This window comes from Ambystoma mexicanum, chromosome 5q (genome assembly GCF_040938575.1).
Source record: "Ambystoma mexicanum isolate Mex_15411 chromosome 5q, UKY_AmexF1_1, whole genome shotgun sequence".
NCBI classification, from domain to species: domain Eukaryota; kingdom Metazoa; phylum Chordata; class Amphibia; order Caudata; family Ambystomatidae; genus Ambystoma; species Ambystoma mexicanum.
The window spans coordinates 1,147,741,953-1,147,759,956 of record NC_090933.1 but is presented as its reverse complement, the minus strand read 5'-3'; positions in this window follow the sequence as shown (position 1 = coordinate 1,147,759,956).

Genomic DNA, 18,004 nt, shown 5'->3' with positions numbered 1-18,004 from the left:
CAGCACGATGTTGTGCCACATGTTGGTGCAGTCATGCCACCACCCCCTGCGGCTACAGGAGATGCAGTTCTTGAATCTGGCACTGGCGCCCATGTGACCCGGCAGTCCATTTCATCGACTGCCACGGGCCCAAGGGTAGTGGTAGCTGCAGGTGCAGCTGTGGACACCACCACCCAGGCTCAGGGTCTGCCAGCGCAGGTTGCGTTGGCAACTGAAGAGTCCCAGGAAGATTTCCAGGAGGTCAGGAGGCACACCGTAAGTGCACGCAGGGCTGCCCTGACCAAGGCATGTGTCTATGGGGCAGTAATGTCATCTGCTGACCCGACCAGCCGGGTGTTGGCAAGTGCATAGGCAGATGCAGCCGACACCACCACGATTGTGAGTCTACCATCCAGGACAGTCCCGACAATGACCCTGGCACAGTGGATGTTGCTGCGCAGGGTCCATTCCAGGGCACCCAGCAGCCACTGACGCAAGTCAGGGCTTCCGTCCTTGTTCCACCTGCCACTCCCTCGGTTCAATCCATCAGCGCCACTGCCCATACTGATCAGGGTGGCATTTGCCAGCCAGGGTCTGGACCACTGTCCAAGAGAAGGAAGGTTGCACCTGCAGTAGAGGCTGGTACCCCAGACAGAGCTCTGCCCTCCGGCACGTCGAGGAAGAAGCCTTTCTGCGTGCAGGAACTGAACTTCCTTGTGGACTACGTGCGGGACCACAACCATGATATGCTAGTTGGGCTGAATTGTCACACTACAGCTGCCCATCGTATGTCTCACTAGAACCAAGTTGCGGATTGTGTGAGTGCATTCGGACATGAGGTGCACGCAGCTCAAGAGTGCAAAAAGCGTTGGGATGACCTCAAATGCAGTACTAAAGCGAAGCATGCCTCTAATTACAACATGACTCTGGTGACTGGCAGTTGGCCACCACCTGAGGAGGAAGACCTCGCTTCGCACGAGTCAGTCATTATGGCATACCGGCTGGACTTTGATGCCCCGTCCAGTGTGTGTTGTCGCGTGTTTGTCGAGGCCATGTGTGGTTTGCTTGTGTGATTTGTTGTGCTTGACTGCCACTACATGTCATGGTTCTCATGTGCAAGTCATGCAATGCTTCACTGATGCATGCCTGCTGTTCAGGATGCTGGACAAGTAGAGCAGACGAGGGACTGTCCTCATCACCACACTTGCACCCTACTCACATGCTAGTCACCCGGCTGCCCCTCCGGTCCATGTTCCAGCTCACTGGCCCTTCTGCATGTAGCCTTGGGTGTCTTTCCTCTCAGCCCTGTGACTATGTCATTGCATGACTGACGTACATGTGTCTTCTTCCTGCATGCGGGTAATCCAAGTAGGCATGCTCCCTTGTCCCTCCACCCCCCTGCACCCCAATTTCACCATGGCACTGGTGTGCATCATGTTGGCATACTGCAATGGCCTGTTCAAGGCTCCTGTGTACATGCAAACTTCCACCAGCCAACCTGCCAGACACATACAGTGGGGTAGATCCTCTGTCCTTCATGCAGGGTGTCTCACTTGGACTGTGCAGATGGCAGATGCTCCGCAGGGACATGAGTGCCCATTCATGCTCCATGTGTATTCCATGCATGCCCCTATGTGTCCTTGACTGGGTTATCATTGTAGTACGTGTACAGGATGACCTATATTTCATGGCATTTGATCATCCATTCCACGGCCACTCTGGCTCAGTCCTGCATCACACACATGTTTAGGCTGTCACAGTCTGTGTGGGGCACAGGCCTTCCCCTGTTTCAGGCCCACTGACTCTGTTCAACTGGTGTAGTGGATTCTGCACACATGGGTGTACTACTGAGGGTTCATCATGTCTACTGCTTACTGTCCCATTATCATCTGCTGTGTTGTCAGTTGACTCAGATGATGCAATTGACGCTAGTCAACGCTATCTGCCAATACACAGGTCTCTGGTCACCCTTTCGCTGCCATATAATGCCTCCCTGCATTTTCACTTAGGGGCGGGGGTTGCTTGTAGCCATGCAACCCATTGCATGCACATTGCACGTGATGCCTGAGCTTGCCCTTGCACTGCCTTCACGTTTATTGATAGCCATCATAATGTACTTGTTCATGTAGATAGTGGGTAACATACACATGTTCTGCACTGCATCAACCCACTTCTGAGCCGTGTTACACCGTTCTACATGCCTACTCACTGATGCAATGTCAAAGTGACCTGGCATGTATGGTCAGTTTTTCATCCCTTCTCTGTCATGAATGCGACGGGCACAGGTGCATCCTGTGATACATGTACTCACTATTGGAAATCCCTAGTCGTTGTTTAGATGAGTTGATTGGTCAATCTGCGGCCTATACCAACTGGCATAGGGCACTGATTGAATGTAGCCTGCCAATCGAGTTGTAATGACTGTGGAGCTTCTTTCACGTGTGTATGTGTGCACTTCCACATACATCAAAGCAAGCAGTGTTGTAGCTGCTGCTTGGGTGTATTGGATGCTGGTCATGTTCACAATACAGGTGTATGGGGAAATTGGTGTTTTTGAATGCAAATGTACATATGCAAGCAGCTTCAATGTTGTGTAGTGTAACATTGCGAGTACTCACTTATGTGTTTGTGAAAGTGTTCATTTACACATGTGTCTTTAGCAGGTTTTGTGTTGACTGACTAATATGTATTTGATTGACGTTTATGCTGGTGAGATTTCAGCATTGCGCACGTTATGTGGAACTGGCATGATCCAGGAGGTTCCCTGTTGTGCAGGATGTGAATGCCCAGGCCCACTTAGCTAATATGATGGGTCCTGGGCGTGGAGATTTTACACAAGGAATGATGGAATAGGGCTCATTCATAGCCAAAATGCTCAATCAACCACTGAGGGGTGTTGTGGAGGCCTCATGTCCTGCAGCTCAGATGGTACTGGGCATTATGGTCCCTCATTCCTGGTTGCAGGCCCTTGCTTTGCTTATTACATTCACTATATCTACATGGCCCATGCCACCTGGTGCGGGCCGAGCTGCAGATGGATGGAGCTATATTGATGATGATGCTTTAGTGATGCATGTCTACATGCATGTTAGTTGTGTCATTGTGTGTTTGGATTCACTTGCAGCAATGGTCAATTTGCAGTTCAGAAATGCTTATGGTGTGTTTCATCTCTTAGTTGCCATCTGTCTTTTCTGCCTGTGACATGTGCCTGACAGAGGTGGTGTCTGATGGAGTTCATATACTTCATTTTGTACTTGTGTAGGCTTTGCTATTTAGACACATCCATTACTGCTTTTGGGATGTGTTTGCATATCAAGGCCACTGGGTGCATGCCAGGTTCTCATTTGTGTGTGACATGTCTGCTTCATGTGTTGGCTGTCAATGTGATGTCTATGTGTGTGTGTGTGTTATGTGCTTCTGACATGTGTACTAATGTTTATTTTTCTCCACTTTTCAGATGATGACGCAATGGAGCCAGAGGATGGTGTTGTCATGCCAGGCAAAGGGTTGCTATCACACCAGCAACCCAGCACAAGTGGGGGTCGTGGGGTGGTAGACCACGAGAACCCACTTGTGTTACAGACCATCTTGTCCAGGTCTGGTAATGAGTCTAGCCCTGATGATCACTCTGACGACAATGTCGAGTTGGATGTGCATCGGGTCCATTCGTCAGGGGTGAGTGATTCTGATGTGGATGCTCCTCTGTCCGTGACACATGCACTGGGGGGCCAGACGGTGGTGGGACCTCTGCCTGTGGTGGATCGAGATGCAGGGTCACCCTCCACACCAGTTGCTGATATGCCGGGGCATCACGTCAATGGAGGAATGTAGTCCTGGAGCCGTGGGAGGTGCCAACCCAACATGGACGTCGGCTCCTTGGGCCCCGCAGGTGTCAAGCCCAGCAGCGCGGTGGCCGCGCGCCAGTGGGGTGTACTGAGTGGGAGCAAGCCATGGTTGCCAATTCAGAACACCAGGGGGCAGCAATTGATAACATCGCTGAGAGCATGGAACGTGTGGCCCAATCCGTGCTCCCCCCTGCTAGGCAGGTGGAACTCCAGCAGCGGGCGGCACAGTCCACGGCCTGCTTGCTCAGGCTGGGCATGGCGGCCTCAGACAGGGCACGCCGGGCTGAAATGGTGTCTTGGCATCAATTGCTGCTCACGCAGAGGCACACATGGAGGCCATGAGGGTTGACTATGAATCCCTCAGATCTACTATGGGTGTGCTCTTGATGTCCCAGAGTGTAACGCTCACCTGGAATCCACGCGGACGTCACTCAGCCTGTTCTGACCTCTTACGACCTTGAACCCTTCCCTGGAGGCTATTCGACTGGAGACTGGGCCTGAAACACAGGATTGGTAGAGTTTAACTCCCTATTGTCTCTGTGTGTTTGAACCCCTTGTTCCCCGGGGTCCAACCCTTCCCTTTGATCCACAGCTCACCTTGTTTTCTTGGATAGTGTGCTCTCTGTCCTGCTTTCAGCGCAGGGGCGCGTTGATTGATGTGGGCTTGTTGCTGCCTCGTTACTTCATTGGCAAGAGTCTGACAGGTAAGTATAATGAGTCTTTTCACCAGTTCTCTAACTTCGTTCCTTTCCGTCCTTAGATGATGGCCGGCGTCCGGGGATGGCGGCGTGCTGCTGTGATGAGTAGCGCTGAAGGTGAGTGAGAGTGCGATGCACCGCTTTCGTATTTGCATTGAACTGAGGTCTTTTTCTGTGTCTTTTAGGTGCCGCGACATTTTCAGCGTGGATGCCGGTTATGAAGAACAAATGCGGTGGGTAAGCACGGTATGCAGCGCCTCTAGATGTTTCCACACTAACCTGGAGTGTCTTTTCCCTCTTGCAGATGGATGAGAAGTTCCGGAAACAGAGTTCCCCCAGAGTGGCTGGGATTCAGGTAAGCGTTTGAAGCTCGTACAGCATTTAAAAAATAAGCAAAGATTTGCAGAATGCTTACTAATGCCTTTTTTCTGTTCTTTTCCCTTTTCCTTAGGAAGTAGCGTGCCGGGATGGGAATGACACCACCGAAGGTGCCCGCAGAACAGAAGGAGCGATGAATGATGGGCAGAAGCGCCGCACAGTAAGGCTGTTCCTAACAGTGTTCCTGTTCTTGCAGGAGCTGAGCGCAGAAGAAAGATGCAGGCCTACTGGAGACCGATCCGAACACGGTGAGTGTCATGCTGCAGGTGCAGAAAACGCAAAGCATGTTTCTCAGCCTGGGTGTGGCTTAAATAGTCTCTGGATATCCCAGGTGTCTCTGGTCTGAACCACACCCAAAAGACTAGTCCGCGCATGCATTTCTGGGAACCGAAATATGTGGGGGCATCCATCTTGTCCCTATCAATGCACAAGTCCAATCCCCAATGTTATCCTATGGGAGTGAGTGAGTCCGGTGCCACAAGTGCCAAGTCTGACTCCAAGTGGGTTTTTGGATGGATGGAGAGTCCCTTGAGGACCATGTAGGTGATCGTGGCCTGGCTCCAGCCTGACATCTTGGAGGGCTGGGGACATGAGGGGCAGGAATCATGACAGCACTCCCCCACAAGGCCCCTTTCAAGGTGGATCTTGTGTGTGGTCCTGGTTTGGTTGGATGGTTTTGATGAAATCGTCTAAGGAAGCGAGGTGCATGGATGTACTCACAAGGCTCCCATGTCCTGTCTTGTGGACCATACCCCTTCCAGTCTACTAAGTAGTATAATTTGGATCTGACATACTTTGAATCTAGGATGTCCTTGACTTCGAATTCTGGTTCCCCGGCGACTACTACTGGCTGCGGTGGCGTTGTTACTCGGGTCCCAGGTTGAACAGGTTTAAGAAGAGACACGTGGAACACAGGATGAATCTGCATGTTTGACGGCAAAGCTAGTCTGACCGCCACAGCATTTATCACGGAGGTGACGGTGAATGGACTCAGGTATCTTGGACGGAAAGTTCGGGCTCCTTTAATGGACACGTGTTTAGACGCCAACCAGACTTTGTCTCCCACTTGGTAGTTGGGGGCCTTTGCTCAGTGTTGATCAGCAAACTTCTTTGGCGATTCTTAGCTTGAAGTAGGTGTTCAGCTGCCATTTGAAAGGTTTTAGAAATGGTTGTGTACAAGGTTTTGACTGCTGGCATTTCCAGGGTTGTAGGAACGTCCAACTCAGAAGTACGTGGGTGCCTGCCATACATGCTATAAAAGGGTGTCTGCCCAGTGCTGGTGTGTAGGGAATTATTATAAGCATATTCAGCTATCCATAATAGGTCGAACCAGCTTCCTTCAGCTTGGTGTAACATGCAACGCAGATACTGCTCGAGCGTCTGAGTTTTCCTCTCAGTTTGACCATCCATTTGGGGATGGTGACTGGTGGATAGCCGGATGTCGATCTGGGCCATAGTGCAGCATTTTCTCCAGAAGTTAGATACGAATTGAGTACATCGGTCTGAGACCAAAACTGAAGGAAACCCATGGAGTCGTAAAATGCCTTCAAGAAATACCTTTGCCTGAGTGGAAGCATTTGGGAGCTCCTTAAGAGGAATGAAATGTGCCATTTTTGAAAATAGGTCCACGACCACAAGAATAGGTTTAAACCCTTGACTGGGTGGTAAGTCAGTAATAAAATCGAGGGACAACGTGTGCCAGGGTGCTGGTGGGATTTCCAATGGTTGTAATAGCCCAGCCGGTTTCTGCTTGGATGACTTGTTTCGAGCACACACTCCACAAGATAGGATGAATTGGATAATGTCTTTACACCACGTGGGCCCCAAAAATTTTGTTTTACCTTGGCTAGAGCTTTAGCGATTCTGGGGTGGCCCTCGATCATGGAATCATGATAACCGGACATGACGTGTTCTCGTAGTTCTTGGTTTGGTAAGAATAAACGATTCCTGAAGTAGGGCAACTGATCTTTTATCATGTAATGTTCTCTTTGTGCACTCCATGCTTGTAATTGCTCCGGACTCATCAGGTTTTGGATTTCTTCATGTAGTTCTTTCTGAGTTATGGTTGCTGTGATGCCTAGGAGCTTGTCACTCGGGATGATTGCTATTGGGTCAGGGGTCTGATACCCTTGCTCGTCCACCCCCATACGGGAAAGGGCATCGGCCTTCCCGTTTTTCACCCCTGGTCGAAATGTAATCACGTAGTCATATTCAGCAAAAAAAAGAGCCCAACGTAGTTGTTGTGAGGATTGGGCCTTTGCCGTGTTTAGGTATTGGAGGTTCCAGTGGTCAGTTATTATGGTGATTGTGTGTCTGGCACCCAAGAGGTACTGCCACCATGCCTTAAAGGCTGACTTAATGGCCAGGAGGTCTTTGTCTGTGATAGCGTAATTGAGATCAGGGGGTGTGAATTTACGCAACCAGAAGGCAACAGGGTATAACTGGCCCGTTTCGGGGTCCTTTTGTGAGAGGACAGCTCCCATAGCCATGCTTGAGGCGTCTGTTTCCACCAGGTATGGGAGATCAGGGCGAGGGTGGTGTAAGATTGGGGCAAATGTGAATCTTGCTTTGAGTTCCTGGAAAGCCTCCTCGGCTTCTGTTGTCCACTGGAACTTTTTGTTGCTTTTCCTTCGTAATGCCGTAATGGGATGCACGATTTGCGAAAATCCTGGGATGATCCGGCGGTAGAAGTTTGCAAAACCCATATTACTTTGAACCCCCTTGAATGAATTTGGGGATGGCCAGTTCAGGATAGCATCTACCTTGAGTACATACATTCAGATTCCATTCAGGCTGAGAATAAAGCCCAGAAATTCCACCTCAGATACGTGGAATGAGCACTTTTCGAGCTTGGCGTAGAGCTGGTGTTGACAGAGTTTCTCAAATACAGATCGGACGTGTTTAACGTGGTCCTGCTTTGATGCTGAATGCACTAGGATATCGTCAATGTACACTAGAGCACAGACATCAATCAATTCCCGTAGGACATCGTTCATGAAGTATTGAAATGCAGAAGGCGCGTTGCAAAGGCCAAAGGGCATTACTTGACATTCGTACAAGCCGTATTTGGTGCAAAAAGCGGTTTTCCATTTGTCCCCCTGTTTTACGCGGACAACGTGATATGCTCCCCTCAGTTCTAGTTTTGTGTAGATTTGGGCATCTTTGACTTGATCAAGCAATTCAGGGATCAGTGGCAGGGGGTAGCGATTTTTTACGGTAGTCTGGTTCAGTGCACGATAGTCGATGCACGTTCTCAAGTCCCCCTCCTTTTTTGGTACGTACAATAGAGGACTGGCTGCTGGAGACTTCGAGGGACGGATGAACTCGCTGGCCAGGTATTGGTCAAGATAGGCCTTCAGGTGCTGGTTTTCTGGTTCCGTGAGTGCGTAAATTTGCCCACAAGGGATTTGTGCACCGGATATCAGGTCGATTTGGCAATCGTATTGTCTATGCGGTGGCAGGGTATTAGCCTGTTCTTTCTGCAAGACATCTTGAAAGTCCTGGTATTCACTTGGTAGGGTGCCGATTGCCACTGTCGCAAGCGTGTGGGTTCTGGTGTTCATTGGTTGTTTCTCTTGGTGATAACATTTGTGGGCGCAGGGCTCAGGAAAGGCCAATTCTTTTGCTCACCAATCGATTCGAGGATTGTGAGCTACCAAACATGGCATTCCCAAAATCAACCGGAACTGTGGTGCCTTAATGAGGTCGAAAACGATAGATTCTTGGTGTCCATCCTGGCACAGAAGGGTTAAAGCTGCAGTGCATTGGGATACTGGACCAGAAGCTATTTCCGTGCCGTCGACAGTGGTAACAGTGTCGGTGGTTGATTTAGGGCGTAACGGAAGCCCCATCTTTGCTGCAAGATCCTGGGCGACGTAATTCCCAACGGCTCCACTGTCAATGTACGCTCTTACTGCGTGCATCCGAGATGGTTGCTAGTGATTGATCAAGACCACAGATAGTGCAAAATGGGAGGTCTGTAGTTCGCTTTCTTCGCTCGACAAGTGGACCCCTACACTTGCCGGGCTGGGGAGTTTTCCGATTCCTTGATGGTATCTTCCTTGTCCATGGCTCCTACTGTCCTCCTCGGTGGCTTCTCAGGGCACTCTTTAAGGAAATGACCTGACCTTCCACAGTACAGACATAACTGCTGTCATGATGCCTACCCCCGGGGAACCAGACCAGGTCCAGCAACCCCGGAAGCAGCCATCACGTTATTTTGAGCAAGCCCAAAAACCCCTGCTAGGGGCTGTGTGGGTGCGGTCCTTGCGCCTATGACGTCAGGCTCATATGGAGAGTCAGTCCTGGCGCCATAGGCGCCAGGCTCATAGAGTGGAACTTACCTGATGCAGACCATGCTGCAAGATTACCTGATGCAGACCATGCTACAGAGCTCCAAGCCAAATGAGGCTTGAAAGGGACTATTTTACCTATCGACTATTTTTTACTCGGGTGGGGCTGGAGAGGAATACTTACCTGGAACTACTTTGGAGGCTATATAAACCGCGCCCGAAGAGCAGCACCCGCTTCGTGTTATTCTGCATCCAGCAGTGTAACGCTCACCGTGTCTGTAAGCCTGCATCCAGTCTTCTGCCACGCTCGCCTTCGAATCTGCAGCTCCTAGAAAAAGGAAGAAACAGAAGGAGAAAAGGTTAGAATAAGAGCAAAACCTTCGATCCTTACCTGATTTCCGGATCCACTGCGCCTTCGAGCTGGAAGAAAGAAGCATTTTACTCGCGCCGCCTCGCCTGCTGCAGCGCTGCACTGAACTCGCCGGCCTTCGCAGCATCCTCACGATCCACCGCATCCTTCTGCACGTTCCCGCCGCACTCTGGCACCTAAGGGGAACACTAGAACAGCAAAGGTGAGCCAAGGGAATAAACAGAGGCAATAGTAACTACCCCCATAGACTTACCTGATTACCGCCAGGGGTACTATTCCTCTTCACGGGTCAGCGCAGTCTCCATTGCATCCTCGCCGTACCCCGGCCCCTAAGGGGAACAAAAGGACAACAAGGTGAGACAAAGGCAGAAACAAGGGGAACTCTTATCGCCGCAATAGACTTACCTAATTTTACCGCCAGAGGCATTATTCCCCGAACTTCATATTTTCTCTCCACAACTGAATAAGGGAGCAAGCAACAGGTTACATTCTTGCCTTATTTTATTGAACTGTGTAGGATAAGCCAAATCCTTACCTGAACTTCGTCAGCTACCACGAGAAACTCTTCGCTGGGGTCAAGCTGCAAACTGCAAGGAATCGGACAAGAGTGAAATTCAGACATGTGAACTCTTACGAACTACATACTTTTCGGAGTCAATATTGTTCTGGAACTCACCAATTCCTTCGAGCCAGTGAAGCAACTGGTTATCAATGCGCCCCTGCGCTCAAAGCAGGATGGAGAGCTCATCTTTTCAAACCATCAGGTGAGACTATAAGATGGGACATCAAAGGTGATCTGTAGGGAGAACAGCGGGGGTGGGGGAATTTACGCTGAACTCCACGGGTGGTTAATTCCCTTTCTCCATTTACAGAAGAATATTCCTAAGTGCCAAGCAAACGAAGCTAGGTGGCCCAGTCCAGTCCGTCATCTCGGCACTAAGCGTCATGTTGGTGGAGTCCGCAGCTGTCCAGTCCAGATCGACGCCTCTGTGGGAGCCAGGTGAGCGTAACAGAACGCAAAGCCTACCCACAAATTCGCACCCGGGTGAATTGGCTTCCAGGATGAATCTACCTCTCTGCCGAAAAACCACCTCAGATGTCATCACCACAGTCGATGGAACTGAAATTGCCTCTGGGCCTGTAACTCATTCCACCGCAGAGATGACACTATTGGGTCAGGATGGGCATCGAGAGACTATTGTGTTTGATCTAATCAAAGCCCCACAGTTCCAAATAATACTGAGGATACCTTGGTTGGAAACACATAATCCATGTATTGATTGGCGAGAGAAGAGAATAACCTTCCCGGATTGTGCACAAACCTGTTATCCAAAGAAAAATTAGAACGCAGGCCTGGCCACAGTAACCACAGCAATCATGCAACTACCTCCAGAATACCAAGAATTCCAGGATGTCTTCCAAAAGGAACAGGCAAACACCTTACCTCCTCACAGATCGTACGATTGTCAAATCGATCTCATACCCGGTGCACAACCCCCTTGTAGCAGGATCTATGCCCTTACGGAACCTGAGAACGTTCACCTACGACAATACTTAGACCAGTACCTTGCCAATGGCTTTATTCGCCCATCCAAGTCCTCTGCATCTTCAGCTTTGTTCTTCGTGCCCAAAAAGGAAGGTGACCTCAGAACGTGCATAGACTACCGCGCATTGAACCAGATAACTGTTAAGAACCGATACCCATTGCCTCTGATCCCTGAACTACTAGACCAAGTGAAGGACGCTTGTATATACACTAAATTAGATCTCTGGTGGGCATACCATCTGGTACATGTAAAAGAGGGCGACGGATGGAAGACTGCTTTCCGCACTAAGTATGGGTTATTCGAATACCAGGTGATGCCTTTCGGGTTGTGCAATGCACCAGCAGCCTTCCAATACTTCATGAATGATGTCCTTCGTGAACTCATTGACGTTTGTGTTGTCGTGTATATCAATGATATTCTAGTATGCTCCTCTTCAGAATCTGATCATGTGAAGCACGTCCGAGCAGTCCTTGATAAATTGCGCCAGCACAAACTATATGCAAAACTAGAAAAATGCTTTTTTCATGCCACAGAAGTTGAATTCCTTGGGTATACCCTGACCCCAAAGGGAGTCCGAATGGACTCACGAAAGGTGGACGCAATCCTTAAGTGGCCATCACCAAGTTCAGTTAAAGGAGTACAAAGCATGCTGGGCTTTGCCAATTTCTACCGCAGATTCATCCCAGATTTTTCACATGTCGTACATCCCATCACAGCACTCTTGCGAAAAAATAAACGCTTTATGTGGACTGAAAAAGCTGAAAAAGCCTTCCAAGAGCTGAAAGCGAAATTCATTTCTGCACCTGTGTTAAAGCACCCACGCCTTGAACTTCCATGCATAATGGAAACTGATGCATCCAGTCTAGCCATGGGAGCTATCCTGTCTCAAAAGGACCCTGAAACTAGCCAGCTTCACCCAGTAGCATTTTGGTCCAGAAAGTTCTCGGCACCCAAGTTAAACTATGCAGTTACCGACAAGGAGTTATTAGCCATTAAATCCACCTTCAAGGCTTGGCGGCACTATATTCTCGGTGCCAGGCATACCATTACTGTGATCACCGATCACCGGAACTTACAGTATTTAAAAACAGAAAAAGGCCCAATCGTCACGTCAACTCTGATGGGCATTGTTCTTTGCCGAGTTCGATTTCGTGATAACCTATCGACCAGGTTGTAAGATTGGTAAAGCAGACGCCTTATCCTGAATAGGGATGAGAGAGGCAGAAGTGAACCCAGAACCAGTACCTATAATTTCCAAACAAAGGATTCTTGGCATGACTACTCTACAGACAATAGAGGACATTCAGGTAAAGATCCAGCAACTCTTTGATCCTACAGCCCTGCAGGACTGGGTAAAGAAAGGCCCAGACTACTCTGTCGCCAATGATCTGCCTTATTACCAAGGATGACTATTTCTGCCACACAAGGAACTACAAGAGCTAGTCATTTCCCGTTATCATGATGCCCTAATGGAGGGGCACCCAGGTATTGCAAAAACTGAAGCTAAAATTAAAAGACAATTCTGGTGGCCCACCTGGCAAAAGGATATTAAATCATGTTTGATGTCTTGTGGTATTTGCACCCAAAACAAAAGTCAAAAGAAAAAACCAGCTGGACTCTTACAACCTTTAGACATTCCGCCTACACCATGGCACACCTTATCATTCGACTTTATTACTGATCTACCTCCTTGTAATGGGTTTAACATCATTTTAGTTATTGTGGATCTTTTTTCCAAGATGGCCCACTTTATTCCTTTAAAAGGACTACCTTCAGCCTCAATCCTGGCCAAAGAATTCCTCGAAAACATTGTTCGCACACATGGATTTCCGTCCATGTTGGTCTCTGACCGGGGCAGTCAATTAATTTCATATTTTTGGAAGAAATGTTGTCAATTGGCGCAAATCGACGTGAGATTATCGACCAGTCACCACCCCCAGACCGATGGTCAAACGGAGAGGACCAACCAGACTCTTGAACAATACCTGCGTTGTATGTTACATCAAACTGAGAGTAATTGGAAGGACATTCTTTGGATTGCCGAATATGCATACAATAATTCAGTACATTCTGGAACTGGACAAAGTCCCTTTTATACCCTATATGGGCACCATCCTCGAACCTCAGACCTTGACTCACCCCAACACTTAGAAATGCCTGCAGTGGACCATCTACATGCTATGATTACACAAGCCTTTAAGTAGGCAACTGTACATTTAAAACAGGCGAAGGAGAAATATAAGAAAGATGCTGATCAGCATAGAAGTGATACTCCACAGTACCAGATAGGGGACCAAGTATGGTTGGCAACAAAACACATACCTCTCAAGGGAACGCAGACCTTTAACCCTAGATATTTGGGACCTTACTCTATTAAGGCCATTATCAACCCGGTGGTCGTCAAATTGTACTTACCTGCTAATATGCAAATTCATCCCGTCTTTCATGTGTCACTTTTGAAGCCAGTACAACCAGGCACAAGACTAACCAAGCCACCAGACCCTGTCCTTATAGACGGGGAACCCAAATTTGAAGTTAAGAACAACCTGTACTCCAAGATGGTGAAGTCAAAACCTTTTTATTTAATCGACTGGAAAGGTTACGGACCACAGGAAAGGTCTTGGGAACCTAGTGACTACATGCATGCACCTCGATTGGTGAAAAGATTCCACCGAAATTTCACAGACAAACCAAAACCATGGGGAAGAACGACTTTAGGAGGGGCCTTGGGGGGGAGTGCTGTCATGATGACCTGCCCCCTGGGAACCAGACCAGGTCCAGCAACCACGGAAGCAGGCATCACGTTATTTTTAGCAAGCCCAAAAACCCCTGCTAGGGGCTGTTTGGGTGCGGTCCTGGCGCCTGTGGCGCCAGCCTCATATGGAGAGTGAGTCCTGGCGCCATAGGCGCCAGGCTCATAGAGTGGAACTTACCTGATGCAGACCATGCTGCAAGCTTACCTGATGCAGACCATGCTGCAGAGCTCCAAGCCAAAAGAGGCTTGGAAGGGACTATTTTACCTAGGGACTATTTTTTACTCGGGTGGGGCTGGGGAGGAATACTTACCTGGGACTACTTTGGAGGCTATTTAAACCACACCCGAAGAGCAGCACACGCTTCGCGTTATTCTGCATCCAGCAGCGTAGCGCTCACCGTGTCTGCAAGCCTGCATCCAGTCTTCTGCCACGCCCGCCTTGAGTCTGCAGCTCCTAGAAAAAGGAAGAAACAGAAGGAGAAAAGGTTAGAATAAGAGCAAAACCTTCGATCCTTACCTGATTTCCGGATCCACTGCGCCTTTGAGCTGGAAGAAAGAAGCATTTTACTCGCGCCGCCTCGCCTGCTGCAGCGCTGCACTGAACTCGCCGGCCTTCGCAGCATCCTCACGATCCACCGCATCCTTCTGCACGTTCCCGCCGCACTCTGGCACCTAAGGGGAACACTAGAACAGCAAAGGTGAGCCAAGGGAATAAACAGAGGCAATAGTAACTACCCCCATAGACTTACCTGATTACCGCCAGGGGTACTATTCCTCTTCACGGGTCGGCGCAGTCTCCATTGCATCCTCGCCGTACCCCGGCCCCTAAGGGGAACAAAAGGACAACAAGGTGAGACAAAGGCAGAAACAAGGGGAACTCTTATCGCCGCAATAGACTTACCTAATTTTACCGCCAGAGGCATTATTCCCCGAACTTCATATTTTCTCTCCACAACTGAATAAGGGAGCAAGCAACAGGTTACATTCTTGCCTTATTTTATTGAACTGTGTAGGATAAGCCAAATCCTTACCTGAACTTCGTCAGCTACCACGAGAAACTCTTCGCTGGGGTCAAGCTGCAAACTGCAAGGAATCGGACAAGAGTGAAATTCAGCCATGTGAACTCTTACGAACTACATACTTTTCGGAGTCAATATTGTTCTGGAACTCACCAATTCCTTCGAGCCAGTGAAGCAACTGGTTATCAATGCGCCCCTGCGCTCAAAGCAGGATGGAGAGCTCATCTTTTCAAACCATCAGGTGAGACTATAAGATGGGACATCAAAGGTGATCTGTAGGGAGAACAGTGGGGGTGGGGGAATTTACGCTCAACTCCACGGGTGGTTAATTCCCTTTCTCCATTTACAGAAGAATATTCCTAAGTGCCAAGCAAACGAAGCTAGGTGGCCCAGTCCAGTCCGTCACCTCGGCACTAAGCGTCATGTTGGTGGAGTCCGCAGCTGTCCAGTCCAGATCGACGCCTCTGTGGGAGCCAGGTGAGCGTAACAGAACGCAAAGCCTACCCACAAATTCGCACCCGGGTGTTATGGATACCTCAGAGACTGACCGATTGGCCCAATTACTAGGGGAACTGAGGGCTGAAGTGCATTCCGCCCGTCAAGAAACCAATGCTCTTAGGAGAGAACTGATTTTGTCAAAGGAGCAAACTGATGACCTTGCTAGACAACTATTTCAAAGCCAGGCTGGACAAGCACCCCTACCTGGTTCCGGGGGAAATCCAGCTCCTGTGTTATCGAGTAACCCTGTGCAAATAAACCTACCAGGAAATATTCCATTAGCTCCAACCGAACGCTTTGCCGGAGATCCCAAAAGGTTCGCCGTGTTTATGAACCAATGCCGCTTGCACTTTTTATGCAGACCTGGAGCCTTCCCAAACGATCAAGCCAAGGTAGCCTTTGTATTGTCATATCTCAGCGGCAGTTCAGCTGATTGGTCAATTCCACTAGTTACTCAGGATGACCCAATTCTTCGGCATTTTCAAGGCTTTCAAACTATCATGGAAAGACTGTTTGCCTGGCACTCCCAAGGACAGGCCCTGGACAACAAACCTTTGTCCCTACGACAGGGGAACCAGGACCTTCTATCCTACATCGCGACCTTTAATAGGTTGATAGTGGAAACTGGATGGCCTGAGGTAAAACGAATCACGTTATTTCATTGAGGACTTCGGGGAGAACTCAAGGATGTCTTGGCTCAAGTTGTGAACCCACCTCAAGACTGCACTGAATATATAGACTTAGTGGTCCAGTTAGATCACAGACTTCAGAACAGAAAAGCTGATCGAGCCAAATTTGAGAATCGGGTGTTGGTCAAAACCCACACTAACCCCAAAGGAGCAGATGCTTCAGAACCCATTCAAATCGGAGGGGTTAAAGGACCCTTAACCCAGAAGGTAAGAGAAAGGAGACGGCAAATGCAATTGTGTCTATATTGTGGAACTTCTGGGCATTTTCTACGGGATTGCTCTGTAAAGACAACCAAGAAGGTGGTAGGAGCTGCTGATAAAAGCCATATGGAGTCAGACTCGGGAAACCACCACGCCCGACAATCGTAGAGGTCCGCTTGCCGAGCTTGAAGAAGGATACTCAGACCTCGCATTTCATCATACCAATGGTCCTCGTAGATCCAGGGCAGCCATCGCGTATGCACGCAGTAAGGGCATACATTGATAGCGAGGCCATAGGAAACTATGTGGACTATGAATTGGCTTCCAGGATGAATCTACCTCTCTGCCGAAAAACCACCTCAGATGTCATCACCACAGTCGATGGAACTGAAATTGCCTCTGGGCCTGTAACTCATTCCGCCGCAGAGATGACACTATTGGGTCAGGATGGGCATCGAGAGACTATTGTGTTTGATCTAATCAAAGCCCCACAGTTCCAAATAATACTGAGGATACCTTGGTTGGAAACACATAATCCATGTATTGATTGGCGAGAGAAGAGAATAACCTTCCCGGATTGTGCACAAACCTGTTATCCAAAGAAAAATTAGAACGCAGGCCTGGCCACAGTAACCACAGCAATCATGCAACTACCTCCAGAATACCAAGAATTCCAGGATGTCTTCCAAAAGGAACAGGCAAACACCTTACCTCCTCACAGATCGTACGATTGTCAAATCGATCTCATACCCGGTGCACAACCCCCTTGTAGCAGGATCTATGCCCTTATGGAACCTGAGAACGTTCACCTACGCCAATACTTAGACCAGTACCTTGCCAATGGCTTTATTCGCCCATCCAAGTCCTCTGCATCTTCAGCTTTGTTCTTCGTGCCCAAAAAGGAAGGTGACCTCAGAACGTGCATAGACTACCGCGCATTGAACCAGATAACTGTTAAGAACCGATACCCATTGCCTCTGATCCCTGAACTACTAGACCAAGTGAAGGACGCTTGTATATACACTAAATTAGATCTCTGGTGGGCATACCATCTGGTACATGTAAAAGAGGGCGACGGATGGAAGACTGCTTTCCGCACTAAGTATGGGTTATTCGAATACCAGGTGATGCCTTTCGGGTTGTGCAATGCACCAGCAGCCTTCCAATACTTCATGAATGATGTCCTTCGTGAACTCATTGACGTTTGTGTTGTCGTGTATATCAATGATATTCTAGTATGCTCCTCTTCAGAATCTGATCATGTGAAGCACGTCCGAGCAGTCCTTGATAAATTGCGCCAGCACAAACTATATGCAAAACTAGAAAAATGCTTTTTTCATGCCACAGAAGTTGAATTCCTTGGGTATACCCTGACCCCAAAGGGAGTCCGAATGGACTCACGAAAGGTGGACGCAATCCTTAAGTGGCCATCACCAAGTTCAGTTAAAGGAGTACAAAGCATGCTGGGCTTTGCCAATTTCTACCGCAGATTCATCCCAGATTTTTCACATGTCGTACATCCCATCACAGCACTCTTGCGAAAAAATAAACGCTTTATGTGGACTGAAAAAGCTGAAAAAGCCTTCCAAGAGCTGAAAGCGAAATTCATGTCTGCACCTGTGTTAAAGCACCCACGCCTTGAACTTCCATGCATAATGGAAACTGATGCATCCAGTCTAGCCATGGGAGCTATCCTGTCTCAAAAGGACCCTGAAACTAGCCAGCTTCACCCA